We start from the raw sequence: 12,891 nt of genomic DNA, 5'->3' as shown, positions 1-12,891 counted from the left end.
TGGACTTCTGAGTTTTGATGTAATCAGCACCAATGAAATTAATTTAAGGCAGTCCTAAAAAGTGTGGGCATAGCACACTGGTGCTAAAGGAAAGAGGCAGAAGCAGAGCAATAAAGGTATTTATGAAAGCTGCTACATAGACAGAAGTTTTCAGAGGGGACTTCTTCAAATAGGGAACATTTTAAATGTAAACATTCTTTGACACAGCAGAATATTTCAAGCATGAAATAAATTGGTAGAAGATCTGTTATTTCTATTGTATAAGCTGAAAGAAATGCAAAAAGTGAACAAATAATGCAGCAAAACATCAGGAAGTAAATTTGAATTAAACAGAACAAACTACAAAATTGGATCTGTTACAGGAAATACTTCCAATACATCTTATGCCTTGAGTAGCATCTTTTCAAAACGTGTCAATTTGTCCTTCTGCCTCGGTACCCTTCTCCATCCGATGACTACCCCGTGCCTGCAGCTTGTACTGTGCTCCTGAAAGCTGAGGTTAGTCAGGACCGTATCTCTTTAAAAAAAAAAAAAACAACAACCCCACACACAAAGAAAGGAAAAACCCACGGGGAAGGGGGAGCTAAAGCCTCTGCTGCATTGGGCTGCTCGGATACATCGCGGCTGCAGCAGCGGTCACGCATCCCTCTGCAGCCTGCTGATTTTGCAAACGAGGGGGAAAAGGATCGTTTTGCGGTCCAGATGCTGTCAAACACAAGCAACCAATGGAAGAAATGGCACAATGAGCAGACAAGCATGTGGAAGCAGTTTATGAAGAAATAGTTAAATCCTGAGCTTTGTTCCGGCCAATGCTGTAAGTACGAGCTCAATAGCAGATCCCGTGGTCACTGCAGTTGTTTGTGGGAGGTGTTTTATGGGCATCCCGACGCTTTTGGCACTCACGGGTGGAGAAAGCGTTGACTGTGACACGTTTAGTAGTGTATTTAGGCAAATAACTGTATTGTCTGTGTCTCTACAGGATTTTGGGGTGACTCAGGAGCTGCAGTGCGCTGGCAGGGTGGGTGAAGTGTAGGACTTTGCACAGGAGCTTGTTCTCCTTTCCTGATGGCTTGTCTGGGCTCCGCTCTATAGATGTGCTAGCAGATTGCTGCAGTACCACCCTCCCCGGGCAAAGGCCTCTCTCTGAATTTCAGCGCTGCTTTCAAGCACTGGGATACACAATACATTTTTTCATGCTACAATGGCCGACGTAATTTAAAAAAATCCTAGAATTACTTGTTACACAAACTTACTTCATGCCAAGTGCTCTAGTCTTAATTTTTCTTATGTATGCAGTTGGAAAGCTTATGAAATTCCAATAGCTTTGTGTGTTACCATTGGGACTGGTTCTTAACATAGCTCTCCCAAAAAGAGTGCCAAGTATGATTTATCACTCAAAGGAATGAACATTTTCCTATCTTTGGTCTGTTTCTAGCTGAAGTAGATGTATGTATTTTTAAATGTAAACATTTGTTCTTATGGAAATCCAGTGTCTTGTTCTTTGGCAAACGATTTGATGCTTTTTATTCTGCATATGCCCTAATGATCTAGTACAGCTTTAAAAACAAGCAAAAAAGCAGAGCTAGAGCAAATTTACTGCACTGTGTTTCTCAGCAATGTTTTTTGGTAATCAGGCAAAATTTTTTATTGTAGCTAAAACTATGCATGTCAGCAGAGCAAAAAAACTAAGTAATGAGTATTTTCCTTGTTATTTTATGAGAATATTAATTTTGCTTTCATCTGTCTAAGTACCGCGTAAGTCCATGGTCATTTGCTCTAAACCAAAGAATATCATCTATTTGATGGCCTCTGCGGTTGTACCTTGGTACTTACCCCAGCTGGTGCAGAAACCACTGGGAGATCTCACTCCAGTAGCAGGGGAGGTAACAGCTGGGTAGTTGTGATGAGCAGACTCGCATGTTAAGGAGGATGAGTAGTTGATGCAAGGAGTCTTTTTTTGTGCATCTCTCTTGGGATCTGGCAGAACTGCAGCTCCTGATGCTGATGGCTGCAAGTAACTACACACTTCTGCCCCATGACGCTGGTCACCTCAGTGGGGACGTAAGGCAGAGCCTCCCTTACGCTGAGGAACCCACAGGGAAGTTTTCTCATCATTGCTTTTGGAGTTGCCCTCACCTCGTATTCTCAGAGGTATTACAGCCCCGTCAGCTGTTTATTTGCAAAACAACTTCTTATTGCTTGCTATCAGAAACTGAATTATAAGAGGCCAAATTTAGCCCTTAATGAGCTTATAACAAAATACTGTTACCTAGAGAGTACTCCAGTCATGAATGTGAATGCTGAGGCTGTGGTATTGTCAGTGTTCATTCTTGTCCCTTCGTCTCCTGTGTCAGGATTTTCACCCTCCCAACACCAAGCAGCATCTCTGCCTGGAAACAGGATTTCCAAAGATTAGGAGAGCAATCATTTGCATTGTCCTGTAGGGGTTGTAAGAATACAAAAAGAATACAAAAACCCAATCCCACATAGAGAATTTCTGCTCCCATACTGAAAATGTGCAGGACCATGACATAATTTAATTAGATAAAATTGTTTTAAAGGCTGCCTACTGTCGTGTGAAGACAGTGGGAAAAGTTCAGCTCCTGTGTACTGCCATTGTTTTCAGCAGAATTACACCGGGGTGAATTTGGCATTTTTGGGGCCAACTGGAAAACCTTTTCTTTCTCCGTCCCTCTTGCTTAATTGTTTTCCTGTTTCCCAGACATGATTTTTTTATGGCCTCCAGGGCAACAGGCCCAGATTCATAGAAAAATAATACAAAGGATCTAAGATGCCCAAGTTAGGACCGTGCTTGCCTGAGGCTCCCTGTAAAGTCAATGGAAACACAGGAGCACTTCCAGGAAAATTGATATACCACATACCTAAAATTAGCCAGTGGTCATTGTGCTTCACAATGTTTGGGGGCTGCTTGGACTCTGCTCTCAAAAGCACAGTTTCTAAAATACTGGATGAGTTTTTATGTTAAAAAATATACGAAAATGTATAATAATACATTTTTTTTATAATCCAAAAGAGCATTTTCTTGAAGAGTTTAAACAGTGATTAGCTGCCCAGTTTGTATGAACCCTTGGAATAACACACAGCATTGAAAAAACGCATGTCAGATTTTGAAGTTTTTGAACTTTTGGAAGATTTAATCTTTTTAGAGATAAGTTTTAATTAGTTCAGTAATATTTTTTGTTATACACAATTATTCAGCAATTATTTCTGCCTCAGTTAAGAAATATAATAAGTCGCACATTAATTTGGTGCAGTAGGTTTTCTCAGTGTATTTACTGGATATATTTGCATTGTAGCAGTCTTGAGCTAAATCTTTAAAAGGGGTGGTCTAGTTTATTAGCATTTTTCTTCTTCATTTTGACCGGCTCTATAGAAGACAGTCATTGCTTGGAATTTTTAGCAAGTATGTTGTTGGTTGTGATGGAGGTACACCAGACCTATGTGAAGAAGGAAGGTTTCACGCTTCCTGTGAAGACCTACATGTGTTTATGCACAAAGAAATGTGTAGCCATGAAGGTCAGACTGGAAATAAATGTGGCTTAGTTGTCTTCCCTAAACTTACCTGTAGAAATTGTCTCCACCCAGGTGAAACCAAAATAAGGCAGCATTTCTGGTAGGCGATGATTAGGCTCAGGACACAATGGGGCAGGTGTTTTGAGCTCCTCTGCTGACGTTCCAGGAGGGCATGAATGTGCCCCAGGCTCGCTCAGCAGTAAGGTTTAGCTTCTTTCTTCTTACAGGAGAATGATACAGCTGGTTGCATATCCCAGTCACCACCTATCTGAGATAAGACAGCTGGTGGAAAATAGTAAAGGTCAGAGCTCTGGTCTCCCATGAAGAAGGAAATAATAATGTTAGTGTTTAAATTACCAGTTTTAGTTAAAGCTTCAGTGAAGCAAAAGGAGCAGCTTGTACCTTGTTTTAGGACAGGCTAGTTTACCTGGCTGTCTCTTTGTTAGTTATATATGGTACATGGTGGAGCTTTGCAGCATTAACAGCAAAATTATTGTTGGGTTTTAACTAATGTAAGCTGAGATCCTGGAGAACATGATAGTAGCTTCAGAGTGGTCTGATGTGCTTTACAAGCAGGCACCAGCTGTCGCTGAGTCCTGTTCCATAAAATCTTCGCACTATGAAAGAGATTGCTAATGTCAGGTGATATGTGGAAACCTTTTGGGAGAGAAGGGGAATTGCAGTACTGTGCTCTCAATCCTTGCTTATGCTACCTGTGCTTTCCCCATAAACTGTCCCCTGTAAACCTTCCCCTTCCTTCTCAAATTTCTCCTTATGTATTGCTCTTTTTCTCTGTCCCAGGCCAATTCCTACGTGAATTATCACTTCTGATCAACTGTCATGGGGTTTTTGTAACAGCAGTGTCCCCTGCCTGCCCCAGTCCTCCAGCAGCATCTCACATTTCTCCTCCTCCTCAAAGGTGAATTTGGAGGCCCTGGCCATATCTGTGCTGCTAAATAAGACAGCTAGGGAACAAAAATCCTTAGTGCTCTCCTTTGTGCTCAGAGGTGCAGCCAAGCTCATGCCTGCACGGGACCAGGACAAGCACGTGGTGAGCCATGCTCTCTGTCTAGAGCAGTCCATGGATGAGAGGTGGAGCAGGCTGTGCACTGTAGAGTGATGTGGAGTCTCTTTCCAGGTGCTAACAAGTAATTTTCACCTCATTACCTTTATGTTTGTATTGGACTGGCATTGGAAACACTTCCCTGACTCTTGGCATAGGCTCGTGTTACCCCAGCAGTCCACCATGCAGTATCTCAGCCTGACAGTGTTGATCCACCACAGCAAATTAGATTTAAGAGTTGAAGTACTTTAAATGTTTTCTGGTTTGCTTTGGTTACTTCTGTCAATGCTAAACACATCTCTTTAAATCATATTGGTCATTTCATGTTTATACAATATATGTATATGTACATGGGGACTTCCCCAAAACAGCAGTAGTGGGGTGGAAAGCTCATCACTTTGGGACACGTACCATTATATACAATAAATATTTGGTTACATATCTTAGAGAGCACTCCCTTACTGCAGAAAAATGGATCATTAGACCTGAAAGAGCTTTTTCATCTCTTCTGTGATGCCACAAAAACCGATTTATTTCAGTTTCTCATTAGCTGTAACAAGGATGATGTCAGACAAGTTGTGCATGCCCTGTCTTATAAATAATAAATGAGAAGGACCATGTCTCCTCTTTCTCTAATGGATCAGTGTTACAGCTGGATGGAAAAGGCACCAGCTTGCTTTATGGAACATAATGGAGTAATAAAATTGCTCAGACTCAGTTGAGTGTATTGATCCCAGGGGCTCCTGCTTGCCCCTTATTCTTGATCTCTGGCATTTCTCATCATGTTGTAAAATACTGCTTTGATTAAAAGGAATAACAATAAGCTCTTGAAGTTTTATAAAAAATTAGAAATAATAGAACAAAGTGCATGTTCTTGTTGGTCTCCTTAAACCCTATAAACCTTCCAAATACCCTTTCAGTGGAGCTTCATTTATTAATTATTAATTTAGCAACTTCAATCTGAAATGTGCTTCTCCTTTCTTTCTTTCTATTGCAATGCTTGCAGACAGCACTTTGTTGTTATAAGCTTCTCATTAATGATAATTTTCACTAATAAGGTGCAGTTTAATCAAGTAGTTCAAAACACTCTGCAAACACTTATGAATGCAGCTTTATGATACCCCTATTGCTTAATATAGCTGCTTGTGAATAACATTATTTCTGTTTCATATGCTGAAAAGTCCATATTTGGTTCCTTGGTCTTTCTCTTTCAGTGCTAGGCCACCTTTTTAGCCTCTTTAATTAGGAAAAAAGAGCACTGAAATACTTGTTTAGAAAGTAATACCTAGAGTCGGATATGTTGTGAAGCAACAGAAGAAAAGATGTTAAATCATGGGCACACCAAATCTTGGTGGAGTTCCTCTAAGAATATTTTTCAACAACAGTTGTTGTCGTGAATGGCACCTGCTAAGCAAACATGCTACGTTTCAGTGCTTTCACACAGGTTTGCAGCATCAGCAAAGGAGTTAAGCATTCTCAGCTTTTAAAAGATTTTCTCCCCACTGTCTCGGCTTGCTGTATTGACCCAAATCTCTGTGTTTATCATCTCCTTTCTTCTGCAATATTTGGCATTCTTAGATCAAAAATTTCAGCATAGTGTGTCCCAATTTAGAGACAAACCCTCCTACTTATAGAGAAGAAATTAATATAGATAAATTTGCTGCTTAAAAGCATACTAGTCATAGACAGAAAATACCATACCATTTGTCATTAATTTGGGCTGACAAGTGGCATAGAGATGAAAATACTTCTGGTCATGTCTGTCAAACTCTATCCATACTTGTACAAGTATGCAGTGAACTTAAGAGCCTTTTCCTGCTGCTTTTATAAAAGAACAGGCTTGGACGAACAGAAGAGAAGAAAGCAAATGTATTTATTTTTTACTAATATCAGTAACTGAAAATAAAATTTGGCCTTGCAACAAACACTTCAGAAGTATTTATCTGTTGGTCTGAACAACACCCTTTGCCAGGTAGACAAACAGCGCTCATCAGAGCTCATCTGGCTTTCAAGTCTGTTTCCAAAACAGCTCCCTATACTTTGTGGCAAGATTTGTCTGGCTGCTGTGTGGAATTGTTCTGGAGAAAGAAGACAGCCTGCAAGATATTCCCCAATTCTTGCTTATGGACCTGTGTCTCTCCTTGACATGAGTTATGGAGGCACGCAGAATTTAGTCTGTGATAGTGAATTTATGCTATAAAAGTACCATTTTTACACAACCTAACCATCGTTATTTCAGGCCTTTTGACCTAAAAAGAACCCTACTGTTCCTTCAAAACTCCCCCACATCTGCCAAGGCCACAGGGATGTCATGTAGGACACAGAGACCCGGGAGCAGGGGTACGCACTGGCTGCGTGGCCCAGATCTAGCCTGGTTCTGACCTGGAGCACACATGAGTCAGTGTGCTCCATTTAGACTGGGGACCAAGTCCTGGTTTTGGGGCAGAGGGCTGTAGTAGCGTAAGCAGTCTAAGCGCTGTATATGTTTCCAAGATGGAAAGAGAGACAGGGTCCCGCTGGTCTAAAGGCTATATACATTTCTGTAAATGTAAATGGTCTTTTATGGGCAGGATGGGAACTCATCTTAACCCTTCTGCTCTGCCATAGGGCTGCCTCTGTCTTTATCGTGTTGCGGAAAGTAGATTTTCTGTCTGTGTTGGATCTTAAATATTACAGCCTCCTCTTCTGTGCTTTTGTAGTTACAGTCTTGACCTGCTGATACTGACCCAGCTGCTGTTGCGCAAATGATTTTCCTGACGTGCCGCTAGAGCAAGGCTGCCCTGCTCTATGCTTTTCTTGATTCCTCTCCTTTCCTAAGCATCAAGCATGAGCTGCCTGTCCTTACTTTCAAAGTCTTTGCAACCCTCATGCATGCTCTTCTCCAGTACTGTGAAGCTGAGCTCCCTTTTTGCTTGGGTAATAATGTTCTAATGTTCCCATGTTGTTTTTTCAATTGAACCTCTCGGTACGTTCAGAGGTTGCTACATGCTGATCTGAATCAAGTGGGGATGATGAGGAGGCACTGTGCAGCTTGTGTCTGAAACCACATCGCATAACGTGGCCGTATGTCCCTATCAGCTGGTGTTAATGGGGAGGATGGAAATTGTAGTTGCCTTTATCTCCTCCTTGCCTTTCCTCATTACCGTCCTCTTTGAAAAATATGTTAGAGAACTCAGGTTTGGTAATGAAGTATTGAAAAGGGACAATCTTTCAGCTACGTCAGTGTTACGGCATCACCATGTCCTGCTACCAGCTACTGCAGGCTCTGTTCCTAGGACTGTGATTCTGGGGTCAGTACTGGGGTGTTGCGACTGTCATTTTTAGGGGATTGGGAACTGCCGTGAAGGGAACTTTCTGAGACACCAGGCAAGTCTCCACACTTCAAGCAAGCCATTTTTTGCTCAGGTACTGTAATAACTAAATACCAAGTCTTCATCACACTTGCCAGTCAAGCCCTAAGTGTAAGATACTGCCAATCTAATGCTGCCTGGTTGGCCCTGATGGCCACAAGCTTTGATGGCTTAGTCTCTGAGGCTGAGGTGGCCAGACTCGAGAGCTCTTCAAAGAGGGAAGCCAGAACTGAAGAGGGCTTCTTATGTCTTCTCCAAGTGCCGTTGGGTATTGCTGGAGTTTATATACACTTTTCCATAGGTCAGGACCAGTCTGGTCGAAAGTAATACCTCCTCTCCTCACAGGTCTGGTCTGTTCATTCAGGTGGCTGTTATGTATTTGCAGGCTGGTTGCCGATTATGTGATTCCTTCTATATAGTTGCAGATTGAGTACTTTTATTCTAGATTTGATACTATATTATGCAACTATACCAACCAAACAGCTATTACAAAATATTTTGCTTCCTGCTCTAAATCAGGCAGTTCTGTGGTATGTGGGTGCAAAGCAAAATGGATGTGTTTCACTTTTCTGCCTTAAATTGGGCAAGCCTCGGTGCAAGTAAACAGGACAAAATCATCAGCATTGATATTCCCTGCCAGCTGACTGAACAACAGAGTGAGCTTCTGTTTTAGACTACACTAAAACAATTTTTTACTTAATGTATCGATTCATTTTTAGTTTAGACCCATACATTTAGCAAATCTGAGATGCATGAGTAAGCTTTCTTTAAAATAAAGCTTTGTTGACACTATGTTGACAACACAAAAGTATTCCCAAACCATAAATACAAGATCATTTTATCCAGTTCTGTTGGAGAAATTAGGAGTGGATACAGTGAGCTGGTAACATGCCCCACAGGCCAGTGAACTCAGTTGCTCTCAGGTAAGAGGGTAGATGTGAATTTCAGAGCTGAAAGCTTCTCCCCACCCCTCCCCAGCTGCCATTTTCCAGATAACACAAATTTAGACCCTATCAGCTTAGATGTCCCAAGTGATTGCCAGGGCTTGGCTGTGCACAGAGGAGCTCTGTGGGGTTGGAAGGGATCTCCTGGAAGAAAGCAGTGCTCTGATGTCATAGGCTGTGAGAGCCTTTTTTGGAAGAAAGCTGATCAGTCTCCAAAGCTGAACACTTTTCTGTGTTTGCATCTTCTTTTGGAGAGCTGCCTGAGAACCTCATTGCTTTATGATTCATTTTTCCCCACTCTGGGCTCAATTTCTTCTGGGATAATTTAAACCTATATTTTTTTGTGCCCACAGGATCTAATAGGTTAAATAGGACTTCTTCTTTTCCTGTGCTCATTCATCTAATAGATTTACAAAGAATAATCTCACCTTTTCTTTGCTATCTTTTCTTTCATTCCCCTTGGTTATAGAGGCCAGTTTTTCTTAGTCTCTGCTTAGAGGACAGGCTGTTGATTCCCTTGGCTGTTCCTGTGGTTTCAAGTCATGTCTTTGGGAACTCTCATTAGCTTCTTATTATCATCTGCCATAGAACTGGTTCTGTATCTACCATTATTGTAATAATTTCCATCTTTTCCTGCTTAACTGATAGTTTCAACATGGTCAGTGTTTCTAAACTTCAGAAGATGAGATTTATGCCATTTCCTTTCTCTGGAAGATAATTTTTCAACAGAAGATATTAGGTTGACTTCATATTTTGTTGTATTTTAACTCATTTTGCATTTGTCTTTAATTAGTCTTTTCTTTCTAAAGCCTTGCACACTATTGATGTTGCACAAAGGATCTGTAGTTGCCCAGATCACTGTTTCCCAGTCATATAGTACTAACCTCTGTTTGATTTATTGAAAATATTTCCTATTAAAACTGCAGTTTTGTGTTCCAGTGTTCTTGGACAGAGATAATCTAGTTTCTTCCAACTAGAGTGAGTTAACTTTAACCCCTACCTCAGTTGTGGAATTCCAGTTTTGGCACTTTTTTCCCACTAGACATGTCATCTTGGTCCCCATATTGAATGTTAAAAAAATGAATGGAAATGCTACTTGCCTCTGTTACATTACCTCTGTTACAAGTTGTGCATGAGGCTTTCTAAGTAAAAAGGCCATATCTCAAATTGTGCCCAGAAATCATTTGGAAGCTGTTGCAGAGTAGGAGGTGCATCATTCGGTGAGGTGGTACACTGCACGCAACCTGCAGTCCAGAACTGCTGTGAAGGTCCCTGACATGATGAATCAGAGCTCAGTTCCATCAGATGCAGTTATGTCAGCAACACACACTTGTCTCACCTGGAGATCCCTCAAACCCGGGCTGTCTGCCTATCTCATACCTCCTGAAGGAGAGAATGACTTGGCAGGCTCATGATATTATCATGAGCTCATCATAAGCTTTCCAGTAATTCAACATGAAAAAAGGTTCTTTGCAACAGTAATTGACAACAGGGTATTAGGAGAAGGCTTGGCTTCCTGAATCCTCCTTTGAGAGCTGCTAACATCTCCCCCTCCATGAAAGTACTGGGAATATTCTGTAACTGTAGACTTGAAATTTCCTCATCAGGCTTTTGTCAGTCAAATGCAGATTTCTGAGTTGTAGGTCTGATAATTTCAATGTACCTCAAACCTTAAAGAAGGAGATACTGCAAAACACATTCATCCAATAAATAAATCACATTTATGTATATCTGATACAGGTTAGTGTTTTGTGGCTATCAATCTTGCCTGAATCCAAGTATCTGTAAACAAAAGGGCTAACCTCCCTATAATAATAAATACTTATTTAATGAGAGAAAAAAAATTAATTCAGCACTTGAAACAGCTTTGCTTCTCAGGACTTTCAAATTACTGTGATAAGCAATTCTTTCCAATCTGCATTGCAATTATAAGAATAATAATGAAAAAGACCCTGAACTGTCCTTAGAAGACAGAAAGTCCAACTAAGAACACAACTGCTCCTAACAGCAGGCTAACATCCTTCCTTCCTGGCCATCTGTGCTGCAAGGTGATCAAAGGCGAAGATGCTAGGCCAGAGAAGGTAGTGAGGCCATATCATATTGATAGCTGAGGTTACACAGTGTTCAGGTAAAGTCTAAACCAAACATCAATTCATTTTACTGATTGAAGACAATTTTTTTTAAAGATCTGAACCCATCTGCTCTTAACTTAAATGTTGAAGTAAGATCAGTAGGAAGATTTGAATATAGCTAAACCCTTCACTTGAAGGTAAAATAACAATTATTTTAAAAACATTGTGTGAAAGGATAACTTTCCATATATATGTATTACTTATGATAATTATTTGGAGCTTGATTTACTTAATAGGTAAGAAATTTTCCTAAGTATATTTTTTTCTGCTTTAGACATTTGAACATAGATAAAGACTTAATTATTTGTGATCATCTAAAACAAATGACACAAGTTGTATTCTGAGTCAGTATACTCAAGCCTGAACTGCCTGTTAGTAGTTTACAAGGTAGGAGGAAAAGCAGATAAAGAATTCAGATACCAAAGTTAGGTATTCAGAATTTAGGGCATAATTGACTTTATGGTTAAATAAATATTCTTCCTAAGTTCATCTTTAAAATAAGTTCATTTACTGTTTCATCTTAAGTGCATTTCTGCAAAGTGCACTTCAGGTGCAGTCTTAGACTCCATGTATCTGTTATAATGGTTTTCTGTATACAGCACTGGAAAGTGACTTTACGTAACCATGAAGGATATTTGATTTTCCTTGTAATTCAGCCACTAGTAATGTTGCAAAACAATAATCAAGGTGTGAGTTTTCCAGGTTACTCTTGAAGAAAAGTGCTCGAGGGAGATATTTTTGTAGCTAAAAGAATCATCTCAGCAATCCTAACAAAATCTAATTAAAACAAAAACAAAGAGAAGGAAATCTTCTCCCTGGGTAGATCACTCCCCCCTGGGTAATCATATTTTCAGACAACTTGACCAACTACTTTTCCCTCCAGCCTTGTATCACTTACAGAGACTGACTTCAGCAAAAACTGCTGGCATAATTATTCTGAAATTTTAGTATTTTCTGTACAAGGGCTCAGTTCCTATCCTGTCCTTCATCTGGTTTCTCATCAGGGACTCATAAGACTGACGTCCCACTGCTAGATAATTCATAAACTCTTGTACTGGCAAGTCTGCACAGAACAGTGTGTTGCTATGCTGGATGGTCCAGGCAAGCTCAGATACTAGAAATTATATAGCTGCATTAGTGTTCAGCTCAGACTTTAGTGTACCCTGCTTTAGAGCAAGCAGAGCTTATCAATTAAGCTGGGTATCTCTAAATGGCATTGTATTGTGCAGTCAAGTCATAACCCATATTCCTGCTATTTTTTCTCTGCTTAATAGCCCCATTGTTCATATGTTTGTGACTGCAGAGCTCTTTAGGTTTCTGTATTATGGTTCATCGTCAGCCTCAGTTTCCTGTTTCACTGGAAAACCCATTAAATGGTTCAGAGCTAACTGTAAGCACAAATGGTTCTCCTTCTGCTTGTCCTTTTGTGTGGCACTCACTGCTTTCAGTTTCAGAGGAGAGGTCTTAAAATCTCCAAGTGCCTGGAGAACAGCAGTGAAGTTTTAACCACATGGCTTTTTTCCTCAGTTTTGTTTTTTTAAGCCTTTTTCTCCAGCTGCTATGTATTGTTGAGGAATCATTCTGAGACATTTTCACTGGGGATCTAAGTTTACTTCATCAGAATTTGATGAAAGGATTCTTTATGCATGATTCAACTGCGCAGCCCCAGATGGTTACTGTAAGATTATCTGAATACCACAGAAACAAACTGTTAATTAGTCATATTATTACAAATCATTTTGAGAGCTTTCACATTGTTGCATGCAGCCATACTTCCTGAGTCACCTTTTCTATAAGTGAAGTATTGCAAATCTTGTGTTAAGCACGTTTACTTGTTGAGAATTGCGCTTCCTTTGTTCCTTTGAGAA

The 12,891-nt window shown here is 40.3% G+C and overlaps 1 protein-coding gene across 2 annotated transcripts in view; it reads left to right on the top strand.

Moving 5' to 3' along the window:
* The first annotated feature begins 566 nt into the window (after positions 1–566).
* The window catches only part of SACS (sacsin molecular chaperone), a 62,196-nt gene continuing 49,871 nt past the window's right edge, over positions 567–12,891 (top strand). Inside the window, exons 1-2 of one of the 2 annotated variants that reach the window (XM_052812994.1) lie at positions 567–814; positions 1,993–2,151. The gene's annotated coding sequence lies outside the window, so the exon portion shown is untranslated. The remainder of the gene's footprint in view (positions 815–1,992; positions 2,152–12,891) is intronic. The other variant, XM_052812993.1, reaches the window with a different exon arrangement.

Source organism: Harpia harpyja, chromosome 17 (genome assembly GCF_026419915.1).
Source record: "Harpia harpyja isolate bHarHar1 chromosome 17, bHarHar1 primary haplotype, whole genome shotgun sequence".
Taxonomy (NCBI): Eukaryota; Metazoa; Chordata; class Aves; order Accipitriformes; family Accipitridae; genus Harpia; species Harpia harpyja.
This window is presented reverse-complemented; position numbering and strand designations above follow the sequence as displayed.